This window comes from Biomphalaria glabrata, chromosome 13 (genome assembly GCF_947242115.1).
Source record: "Biomphalaria glabrata chromosome 13, xgBioGlab47.1, whole genome shotgun sequence".
Lineage (NCBI taxonomy): Eukaryota > Metazoa > Mollusca > Gastropoda > Planorbidae > Biomphalaria > Biomphalaria glabrata.
Window position 1 is genome coordinate 24,985,143 of NC_074723.1, and position 13,008 is coordinate 24,998,150.

The 13,008-nt window shown below is 34.9% G+C and overlaps 1 long non-coding RNA gene across 1 annotated transcript; it reads right to left on the reverse strand.

Annotated features, from left to right (window-relative positions):
* Positions 1–1,030: 1,030 nt before the first annotated feature.
* Positions 1,031–12,350, reverse strand: LOC129922472 (uncharacterized). Its single transcript, XR_008774463.1, has 3 exons — positions 12,175–12,350; positions 5,879–5,963; positions 1,031–1,669 (listed from the first exon to the last, which is right to left on the reverse strand). It is a non-coding gene; the product is annotated as an uncharacterized LOC129922472 (long non-coding RNA).
* Positions 12,351–13,008: the final 658 nt, after the last annotated feature.

Genomic DNA, 13,008 nt, shown 5'->3' on the forward strand with positions numbered 1-13,008 from the left:
TTACAAATTCAAACCATTTATAAATACATTAATAGAATTGTACTAGTCGACCGGCGGCGTAGCACTGCAACCTATGCGACCGAATTGGGCTCGCACTTTCATAGGACCCGCGCTAATTCTAGGTGTATACATTATTAAATTAAACATTATTATAACTTAAAACAGATTTCCCGCGCCCTCCTGTCGATTTACCAGGAGCTCCTGGCAGGGCCGGTCCTACAGGTTGCGGGGCCCTATGCGAAATGGATTGAGCGGGGCCTAATCTGGGTTGTGATAAGGATAATAAATGAAAACAAAGATTTTTTAAATTAGAAAATAAATTCGTCTTTGCATTTTATTTATATTTTACTAAGTACAAAATTACTGCCAAATTAACTATTCGAGCCATATACAATAAATAGTAGTTTTCCAACAAAAAAGCCGATAAACATTCAGATCTGTCTTTTAGATTGACTATCGACTAGCAAAATATCGCTTTTGTTGTCTTTTTCTGAGAAGTCGGATAGATTTATATTTATATGCCAGTGACTATTGAAGTAAATTAAGCATTTGAACTTCTTGTTTTGGTTAAAATTCGGCTTATTATTACATTTTTATTGAATGAAAGCTGACAATGCCGTTTTTTTAAATCGCGAGTAGGATTTGCGTTTTCCATATTGAATGACACCCCGAAATGACAATTTTGTCTGTTTTAAGATTTGCTTGAGTTTTCAGAAAATTTTAATAATTTCAGGACATTTTCATGACTTTTTCTTATATTTTATAATTTTAGAATTCCAGGAACCCTTTAATGATACGTTAAAATGGTTTAATTTAATAATTTACACCTAGAATTCGCATCGCGCGGGGCCTATGAAAGTGCGGGGCCCACTGCGGCCGCATAGGTTGCAGTGGTCTAAGACCGGGCCTGGCTCCTGGAAATCTCCCGAAATTAGAAAATGTATGGAAAAGTCCTTAAAATATACAGAAATATATAGACAAAAATTGTCATTTTAGGGTGTCATTCATTATGGAAAACGCTAATCCTACGCGCGATAAATAAAAACGGCATTATGCATTAGCCGTAATTGTGTAATCTGGTGAAAGAAGCTTCTCGCGCCTCAAACTAATAAAGAATTACTTGAGGTCAACAATTCTCAAAGATAGATTGAAACATTTGGTAATTCTTGCTATTGAGCGTGATCTATGTAGGAAACACAATTATCATGATATACTGTATGACTTTGCTACACGCAAGGCTCGTAAAGTAATTCTGTACGTAGTAAAGAATGAATAAAATACATAGACGATTTTATTTTCTAATCCAAACTCTTAAATTTCACTTATTATCCGCTTCTCTACCCAAACATGGCCCCGCGAAATCCGTTTCGCATAGGGCCCCACAATGCTTAAGTCCGGCCTTGCTATTTAGTTACGGGTGAATATACATAGTAGATAACTTGTTCTCTTTCCATGACTGCTTGGTCACACTGGTTAAGTCCGGCCCTGCTATTAAGTGACGGGTGAATATACATAGTAGATTACTTGTTCTCTTTCCATGACTTCTTGGTCACACTGGTTAAGTCCGGCTCTGCTATTTAGTGTTTGTAAAATGTTTTACACGTTTCGGATGTTCCTTCAGAGTTGAAGATAGGAGAGAGATCTTTCCTTCACTTCTTGCTCGTCCAAACTGTTGAGGGAAGAAGAGAATTATAAATATAGTTTAAGTAAAAAAAATGACTTACTTGTATCAGTCTTTATACAGTGCTAATAATAACCTTCCAATACTGCAAGGAGTTTTACTTTTAGAAGGCTAATTGATCGATTTAGCTGTATCCAAAAATACTTAACAATGTCCATTTGAACAGGTTGATTTCTAAATCCTGATTATCCTATTGTTTGTTTTTTTCTTGTTTGTTGTTTCCTACCTTCTCAACTAGTTTGTTTGAATCTAGATAGACATAGACTTTTTTAGTTCAAGACGTTTAGTCTAAATCTACTCGGTGTGTTCATGATAATAGGTTTTGTTTTCTTCTACAAACTAGTTCATCTTGATCTAGAAACTTCAGTCTATAAATAGTGTCCCAATGCTTACTAAAGAAACCTTATAATGATCTAAGACTTACAGAAGCGTTTTGGTTGGGTTGTGATTTGTACCTCACATTCATTCCAATGTCCTATGTCCTATGTCCGCTTTTTCTATTCTTCCAAGATGAAATGAACAAATGGTCTTCACGTACAAAAAGCCTGATTCTATTTTAAAGTTTCATTATGTTTTAATTAGAATCTTTATTTTCATCCGGAAGTTTGTTCATTTTTAACGAGAACATTTAAAAAAAAATTAATTTGGAGAAAACAATTTCTTTGTTCCGTTGCGTGACATGCAATGATACTTTTTATAATCATACTTTTTTTTTACAATAAAACAGTGATGAACGATGAAATGCCTCCACCCCCCCCGCCCCCCCCCCCCCAATTGGGATTCTTCAGCAGAAACTGGCGGATGTGTCATTCATGGGTTAATCATAAAATAGTGTATTTTCTTTGAAACTCTGAAACTGTGTTTTTATTTTCTAGTTTGGTCAATATGACATAAATGTGAAGCTTTTTGGGATGAGTATTACATAATGTTTAGTTATTATTGTATTTTACTATATCTTATCTTATCGTATATAATACAGACGTTACTTCAAAAAAGAAGATGATTACGTCCTACGCGTCATGCATTTAGTCATGCATATTAACCAATGACTTAAATTCTGCCAAGTCACTGGTTTTCCTGGCTAGCCCAGGCAACCCATTCCATGTTCTAATAGCACTAGGGAAGAAGGAGTATTTGTACAAATTTGTCCTAGCATATGGAATGTGTTTTTATCTTTGTGTCTTTCAGAGTATTTTATTAAATTTTGTTTTTGTATTTGAAGATTATGGTTTAGTGTTTTATGTATAACTGCTACTTTACTTTTGAGTCTTCTGTCCTGAAAGCTTTCTAAATTTACTGAAGTGTTGTCCTATTTTCACTTTGGTTAGACGTTGTGTTTCTGTTGTTAGGCTTAATCTTATAATGTTTGTTTAAAGTTTGCGCCAACAGGTCAATCGTTGAGTTAATCAATGTTATTATATAAACTTTAAAGTCACCTAATATTTTGTGTATAAATGTCTACTTAATATTTCAATGACAATACGTTTACAAAAACCAACAGAAAAGTATTGCAACATTTTTTTTTTTTAATAAACAGTAAACAGCCGTAGTAAAAGAATTGAGTACAAATTGATCTACATTTGAAGCACATTGTGTAAATAGCATTCAACTTCAATATTCATCCAAAATGTACCTGAACTGCATCTAACATTGATCAAAGAAATACACACCAAAAATTATCAAACAATCATTGCACAGAGGTAGTAAACATCCGAATCACGATCAACAATTATTCAATAGTGCTCCCATCTTTCAAAGACTCAATTATTTAAATTGAATAGCTTCCCTTTCTTGATAATTAGAGCTCATTTCACTGAGCTATCTTTAACTGATGTAACTAGCCAAAAAGCTGAATCCACTAACCTATATCCCAACTTATTTTAGTGATGTATGTCTAACTAATTTCACTAACCTATATCAGAGATGATTTTACTCATCGACTCACCCAGGGGTTCTTAACCTGTGGATCGCAACCCCTTGACGATTTTCCAGGGTTCGCCTGTGGCCCTATAATATTCGGAAGTATAGTGGCTTTTTTTGTCTAAAAAATGTGTTGTTATTCAAAATTATAATTGTCATTCTAGATAGATGTTACAAACAAGTAAATCAGAATGAAGATAGATGTTACAAACAAGTAAATCAGAATGAAGATAGATGTTACAAACAAGAGAATCAGAATGAAGATAGATGTTACAAACAACTAAATCAGAATGAAGATAGATGTTACAAACAACTAATTCAGAATGAAGATAGATGTTACAAACAACTAAATCAGAATGAAGATAGATGTTACAAACAAGAGAATCAGAATGAAGATAGATGTTACAAACAAGAGAATCAGAATGAAGATAGATGTTACAAACAACTAAATCAGAATGAAGATAGATGTTACAAACAACTAAATCAGAATGAAGATAGATGTTACAAACAACTAAATCAGAATGAAGATAGATGTTACAAACAACTAAATCAGAATGAAGATAGATGTTACAAACAACTAAATCAGAATGAAGATAGATGTTACAAACAAGAGAATCAGAATGAAGATAGATGTTACAAACAACTAAATCAGAATGAAGATAGATGTTACAAACAACTAAATCAGAATGAAGATAGATGTTACAAACAACTAAATCAGAATGAAGATAAATGTTACAAACAACTAAATCAGAATGAAGATAGATGTTACAAACAACTAAATCAGAATGAAGATAGATGTTACAAACAACTAAATCAGAATGAAGATAAATGTTACAAACAACTAAATCAGAATGAACACAGATGTTACAAACAACTAAATCAGAATGAAGATAGATGTTACAAACAAGAGAATCAGAATGAAGATAGATGTTACAAACAACTAAATCAGAATGAAGATAGATGTTACAAACAACTAAATCAGAATGAAGATAGATGTTACAAACAACTAAATCAGAATGAAGATAGATGTTACAAACAACTAAATCAGAATGAAGATAGATGTTACAAACAAGAGAATCAGAATGAAGATAGATGTTACAAACAACTAAATCAGAATGAAGATAAATGTTACAAACAACTAAATCAGAATGAAGATAGATGTTACAAACAAGAGAATCAGAATGAAGATAGATGTTACAAACAAGTAAATCAGAATGAAGATAGATGTTACAAACAACTAAATCAGAATGAAGATAGATGTTACAAACAACTAAATCAGAATGAAGATAAATGTTACAAACAACTAAATCAGAATGAAGATAGATGTTACAAACAACTAAATCAGAATGAAGATAGATGTTACAAACAACTAAATCAGAATGAAGATAGATGTTACAAACAACTAAATCAGAATGAAGATAGATGTTACAAACAAGAGAATCAGAATGAAGATAGATGTTACAAACAACTAAATCAGAATGAAGATAGATGTTACAAACAACTAAATCAGAATGAAGATAGATGTTACAAACAAGAGAATCAGAATGAAGATAGATGTTACTAACAAGAGAATCAGAACGAAGATAGATGTTACAAACAACTAAATCAGAATGAAGATAGATGTTACAAACAAGAGAATCAGAATGAACACAGATGTTACAAACAACTAAATCAGAATGAAGATAGATGTTACAAACATTTCAAGTTACTGTCCATTAATACAATGGCTCGAGATGTTTACCACGCTCCGTCAAGTTGCCACAATACACAACACAATTAAGACATGACTTTGATGAATACGCCATTGAAAAGTAAATAAATGCATGTCATCAAGACAAACTAAGCAGAAATATACAGTGCTCAGTCATTCAACATACCACTCTTGCAATTCATACAAGAAATTTCAGTTTTTATATTAGGAAAAAACACACATGATTTTACGGTTGGGGGTCGCCGCATTTTGGAAAATTGCAAGAAGGGGTCGCGAAGCTAAAAAGTTTGAGAACCACTGGATTAACCTCTATCCCAACTCATTTTACTGATATACGTCTGATTTCACTTACCTAGGTCAAACTGATTTCACTAACCTATATCAAGCTCAATTGACTACTAATCAATGGCCAGCTATCTCTATTGTTCAACATGTTCTTCTGTTGCTATTTCCATACAAAATAAAGCCACAGCCTCGCGTTCAATGAAATGTATTAAATTTCAATCATGCGAATCAATCAATAGTTCCACCGGACGGACTACAATACAACAGCATTGATATCTGACCTGATCGTGTTGGCTATTGGTCTAACGGTATTGTATCCAACAAAAGATAGCCAGATTCCTTGTCTCTGTCAGCTGCTAGGGCTTGCTGGGAAAAATCAAAACATAGAATTCAAATTATTCGCGCAAACATTCCTGGTGTTAAAGGTCATTGTCAAGAACAGCCAATGGAAAACAGAACCAAAAAAAGTTCCATAACTGGGTTGTTGTTCTGTTTCGATAATGGCCCTTTTGTAACACTTGATCAAATACTATGAGAGTACGGGCAACAGGGGAGAGAGGTGAATAATTAATGTGCCGAGAGCACGCTGCGGGAGACAATCACATCCGAATCATTGAATAAGCAGCAGATTAAGTACAGTTCTGGAATATATCAATATTTCACTAAATATGCATAGACCTGTCATGGAGTGACAAAAGCCACATTCTCAATGTTATCACATACTTTGACTATGTTTTTCTGTCTGTCATTATGTGGATGTGAAGACAATCAGCCTTTGTTATATTTTACAAAACTGATTTCAACTCACTCTGTCTGTCACTCTGTCTGTCTGGTAAAAAGTTTGTTCACGTTTTTTCTCCGACACTCAGTCTCGGATCAAGCTTAAAGTTTGCACAATTATTTTCTTAACCTGACAATTCAAGAATCAATTACAAAAATTAACCAATTAGTATAATAACGATTGGTAATTAATTATTTTATTTGATATCTCGAAGAAGGAAAAGAAATTATACTAGAATTAAGTGGTGGTATAATTAGTCCCATTTATTGGCCGCCACTTTAAAGTAAGTTTGTAACAAACAATAGATAACTATACAATCTTCTATTTTAATAGGCACCTCACTAGCGGAGCGGTAAGTATTTCGGCTTGAGGAGGCTACAGGCGTGAGTTCGATTTCAGGTCGTGCCCTAAATTTTTAAAAATATTTTTTTATAAAGCGAATACGGTAACAGTTCACCCAGATATCCTTTTTGTCTCTCCCCCCCCATCCCATTTTTACAACTGGACCAGATAAGTGATAGGATCACAGCGCATTGAGAATGATAAAAGAGTGAAATATATTAATTTGGTTTTATTAATTGTAAACGTTTATTTGACCCCCCCCCCCTTTTTCTCTCTCTCGAAAAAAAACCTCCAGACCTATCTTTTTAATGCTAAAAGAATTAGTTTTGTTTTTATTTAGTCCGCGTCTAAACGGAAGCGGAAATGACGCTAAAGAAAAAAAATCGCTTAAAAAAAACATCACTTGGATTTGTTGGTATGTTTTAATGCTCTAGGCGTATAGAATCACTATTGTGGAACAGTTTGCTGCTACTTTTAGTTTTCAATTTTTTGCTCCGTAATGGAAAAACTAAAAGTACCTAGGCATTGCCCATCCATTTTCTGATAAAAATAGACGCATTGTTTAGTTTTGCAACACATATTTAAATTTTACATTCAAATCGACTGAGATATGGTCAGTCACAATTACGGAACAGGATTTTTTAAGAAGTCACAATTGCGGAACACTGTAAATATGTCGGAACAAAGCCTATACAAAGTCATATAATACTTGAACTCCTTATGCTTTACATTAATTTGTTTTTGTTAAAGCTAAATAGGCTACACACATTATCACCTTTAGATTCTTTGCATCATCTTTAATAGTAATTGACGTCACACTACCCTGATTTTAAATACAAGGTTTTATTTTCCACTATTCTTGAATTCTTTTTGTTAGGCCTATATTCCTATTAGGCCTATAGGCCCTATATATATTTGATATTATGATTGGTCTACTTTTTTTCTGCTCATCTGGTAATCATAAATTCTATATTATATGTAATATTATTCTCTAAATGTTTTTAAATATATGTATACTAATGCAAACTCATATTTAAATTCCGATAATCTAAATCACTATGTAAATATTAAGCTAAATGCGCAGGTCAAATAAATAACATCTATAGTGTTCCGCAATTGTGACTATCTTTAAAAAGGTAAAAACTGGGTGAACACCTCCCAATTTTTTTTCGAAACCAAATCTGTGATTAGTCCTAACCCACATCCATTTGTAAACCGAAAATTAGGTGTATTATGCAGGTGAAGGGTCATTATCATTTTTAAAAAGCCTTAACCCTTGACCTATGCAGTTCTTCTGGTACGTGAAAAATAATGGACGATTCCACACCTGTCAACTTTAACCTGGGGTCAAATTAATTTTCTGCTGTGAAAGGAAAACCCATAAATTGAAATGTAGAGAAATGGACCAAGCGCAGCACCGTTACAGTAGTTTAGCAGAAAATGTCAAAACAAAGTAGATTTTAACTAATTTCGACGATCTGTTCCGCAAACATGCCTGTTCTGCAATAGTGACTCTACTATATATCTAAACTGCGGCCTTTTGGGGGAAATACCGAAAATAAAATACAAAAGTTTAATATAAAGCTTCCGGTTTACGCGAATAGCAGTCGTCGGTTTACAAATCTGTCAAATCCATTTCTTAGTGAACGCCTACGAGCTAAAGGGATCCTGTGTTACTGCGACAGTTCTTGATCAATCCATGAATCAGTGTTAAATTAGAAATATAGTGTACATTAGATTCAGAAGTCGTACATCGTTACAAATATAGATGATAAGTTTTTTTTGTTTAAATAGCAGCTATAAAGCACCGTCAAAAGAACACAATGAATGGCCGATAATAGAGCCATGTGCTTTAAGGCAGGGGTCGGTAATAAGCACAACGCAGCCCACATGTGACAATATTACAAACATATGATAACTACTTTTGATAAATATTTAAAAAACAAAACGTTTGAGTAATAATTAATAATGATGCAGTCATAGCTATCTTATATTGCGTAAAATAATTCTATAAACATTACATTCTATATAGACTAAAAACAAATGTTTCACTTTCAAATACTGAAGTAAGGCTGGATGTTCTCAATATTATAGGTTATAATACATAGATATATATGAAACGTAAAGCTACAGATGAAGAATGAGTTTTAAACAAATGCAAGTTGAATTGAAGATTAATCTTTGAATGGTGAAGCTCTGACAATGTACACAGCTGGTTGTGATGTTGAAGCTCTGACAATGTACACAGCTGGTTGTAATGTTGAAGCTCTGACAATGTACACAGCTGGTTGTGATGTTGAAGCTCTGACAATCCACACAGCTGGTTGTGATGTTGAAGCTCTGACAATGTACACAGCTGGTTGTGATGTTGAAGCTCTGACAATGTACACAGCTGGTTGTGATTTTGAAGCTCTGACAATGCACACAGCTGGTTGTGATGTTGAAGCTCTGACAATGTACACAGCTGGTTGTGATGTTGAAGCTCTGACAATGTACACAGCTGGTTGTGATGTTGAAGCTCTGACAATGTACACAGTTGGTTGTGATGTTGAAGCTCTAACAATGCACACAGCTGGTTGTGATGTTGAAGCTCTGACAATCCACACAGCTGGTTGTGATGTTGAAGCTCTGACAATGTACACAGCTGGTTGTGATGGTGAAACAACAGAAGTTGTTGGATTTGATGTTTTGAGATGGTGAACAGAGAACTAAGTTTGTAAGATGGTGAACACAGAACTAAGTTTGTAAGATGGTGAACAGAGAACTAAGTTTGTAAGATGGTGAACAGAGAACTAAGTTTGTAAGATGGAGAACAGAGAACTAAGTTTGTAAGATGGTGAACAGAGAACTAAGTTTGTAAGATGGTGAACAGAGAGCTAAGTTTGTAAGATGGTGAACAGAGAACTAAGTTTGTAAGATGGAGAACAGAGAACTAAGTTTGTAAGATGGTAAACAGAGAACTAAGTTTGTAAGATGGTAAACAGAGAACTAAGTTTGTAAGATGGTGAACACAGAACTAAGTTTGTAAGATGGTAAACAGAGAACTAAGTTAAACAGAGAACTAAGTTTGTAAGATGGAGAACAGAGAACTAAGTTTGTAAGACGGTAAACAGAGAACTAAGTTTGTAAGATGGTGAACAGAGAACTAAGTTTGTAAGATGGAGAACAGATAACTAAGTTTGTAAGATGGAGAACAGAGAACTAAGTTTGTAAGATGGAGAACAGAGAACTAAGTTTGTAAGATGGAGAACATAGAACTAAGTTTGTAAGATGGTGAACAAAGAACTTAGTTTGTAAGATGGAGAACAGAGAACTAAGTTTGTAAGATGGTGAACAGAGAACTAAGTTTGTAAGATGGTGAACAGAGAACTAAGTTTGTAAGATGGTGAACACAGAACTAAGTTTGTAAGATGGAGAACAGATAACTAAGTTTGTAAGATGGAGAACAGAGAACTAAGTTTGTAAGATGGTGAACAGAGAGCTAAGTTTGTAAGATGGTGAACAGAGAACTAAGTTTGTAAGATGGTGAACAGAGAACTAAGTTTGTAAGATGGTAAACAGAGAACTAAGTTTGTAAGATGGTGAACAGAGAGCTAAGTTTGTAAGATGGTGAACAGAGAACTAAGTTTGTAAGATGGTGAACAGAGAACTAAGTTTGTAAGATGGAGAACATAGAACTAAGTTTGTAAGATGGAGAACAGAGCACTGAGTTTGTAAGATGGCGTTGTAAACGATCAGTGTCACATAAATTAATTATGAAAACTGTCAATTTCGTTAATCCAGAATTTACAGATATTTTTTTAAATTATATTCTACAGAAATTTTCGCTTTATAAATAAATATTGAAAACTTGAAAGATGTTCTTGAACTTTCTTACTTAGAGTCAAGTAACCAGAGAATGACCGTTAGAAATCACGTGTTATTGTTGCAGTCCGCCACTGCTCATGGCCCTTCTGCTGGTCATCTTCTCCTCCAAGCTTGTCCTCTTGTTCCCCTAGCTGGTCCTCTTGTTCCCCTAGCTGGTCCTCTTGTTCCCCTAGCTTGTCCTCTTGTTCCCCTAGCTGGTCCTCTTGTTCCCTAGCTTGTTCTCTTGTTCCCCTAGCTTGTCCTCTTGTTCCCATAGCTGGTCCTCATGTTCCCCTAGCTGGTCCTCTTGTTCCCCTAGCTGGTCCTCTTGTTCCCTAGCTTGTTCTCTTGTTCCCCTAGCTTGTCCTCTTGTTCCCATAGCTGGTCCTCATGTTCCCCTAGCTGGTCCTCTTGTTCCTCTAGCTGATCCTCTTGTTCCATTAGCTGGTCTTCTTGTTCCCCTAGCTGGTCCTCTTGTTCCCCTAGCTTGTCCTCTTGTTCCCCTAGCTGGTCCTCTTGTTCCCTAGCTTGTTCTCTTGTTCCCCTAGCTTGTCCTCTTGTTCCCATAGCTGGTCCTCTTGTTCCCCTAGCTTGTCCTCTTGTTCCCCTAGCTGGTCCTCTTGTTCCCTAGCTTGTTCTCTTGTTCCCCTAGCTTGTCCTCTTGTTCCCATAGCTGGTCCTCATGTTCCCCTAGCTGGTCCTCTTGTTCCTCTAGCTGATCCTCTTGTTCCATTAGCTGGTCTTCTTGTTCCCCTAGCTGGTCCTCTTGTTCCCCTGTCTTGTCCTCTTGTTCCCCTAGCTGGTCCTCCGCTGACAACTCCCACCGCACGCCAGTTATCGATTCTTTCTTTACATTTAGATGTGTATGATCCTGTTTACATTCTTTAAAACATAAAAAACTTTTTAGAGTGAAAACAAAAACGTTATGGAAAAATGTGAAATGATATAATGGAACTGCAATGAGAACATATAAATAAAAAATGAAGAAGTTAGGGAGAAATACAGAGACAAGATCAACTAAAAGGTTACAGTTGTCAAATACAGAGACAAGATCAACTAAAAGGTTACAGTTGTCAAATAAAGAGACAAGATCAAATACAAGGTTACAGTTGTCAAATACAGAGACAAGATCAAGTAAAAGGTTACAGTTCTCAAATAAATCTACCACAAGCTTTTTGTTTGCTTTGAAATTCTATTTTACTGCGCACAAAAAAAGTTTGTTTTTTCAGTACAAAGCTTTTACTTATGGTTTTTGTGAAGACATCCCATTGTAGATTAATGCTTAAAATAGCTTGCGATTTCCATTGATTGAATCTTAAAAGAAATGATTAATCTCTATCATTTCTGTACAAAATGTACAAGATATAACACATGTATTGGTTGATTTACAAGATATAACGCAGGTCATTGTTTTATTTACAAGATATAACGCAGGTAATTTTTGATATACAAGATATAACACGTCATTGATCGATTTACAAGATATAACACATTTCGTTGTTTGATTTACAAGATATAAGAATGTCAACCATAACCAGTTTTACAAAATATGGTCAAGTTATAAGCTAGTAACAGACAGTATTCGTTTAAATGAAATATAGTATTTACCGTTACATGAATGACTGGAACAAAGAACGTTTGATTAGAAGCAGTTGGAGCCAATCAAATATTCCATGCTTATTATCTCCACTAGTGACTGCCAGGCCTATTGTACCTGTGTCAAAACATCAAGAGAATGTCCTTATTGACACTCGCCATGAGTCACGTGATCTTGCTGGTGCGGACGTTGGACATAATGCATCGTCATATGGCACCAACTCTGTTTGTGTAACGAATCAATGGAAGCAAGAACAAAGTAACATAACGGTGAGAACTCAATAGTGTGCTTCTGTCTATTTGTTAGGGTGTGCTTGTCTAGGTGTTCTTCAATATGTGCTTCTGTCTATTTGTTAGTGTGCGCTTGTCTAGGTATTCTACAATATGTGCTTCTGTCTATTTGTTAGGGTGTGCTTGTCTAGGTGTTCTTCAATATGTGCTTCTGTCTATTTGTTAGGGTGTGCTTGTCTAAGTATTCTACAATATGTGCTTCTGTCTATTTGTTAGTGTGCGCTTGTCTAGGTATTCTACAATATGTGCTTCTGTCTATTTGTTAGGGTGTGCTTGTCTAGGTATTCTACAATATGTGCTTCTGTCTATTTGTTAGGGTGTGCTTGTCTAGGTATTCTACAATATGTGCTTCTGTCTATTTGTTAGTGTGTGCTTGTCTAGATGTTCTTCAATATGTGCTTCTGTCTATTTGTTAGTGTGTGCTTGTCTAGGTGTTCTTCAATATGTGTTTCTGTCTATTTGTTAGGGTGTGCTTGTCTAGGTGTTTTTCAATATGTGCTTCTGTCTATTTGTTAGGGTGTGCTTGTCTAGGTATTCTTCAATATGTGCTTCTGT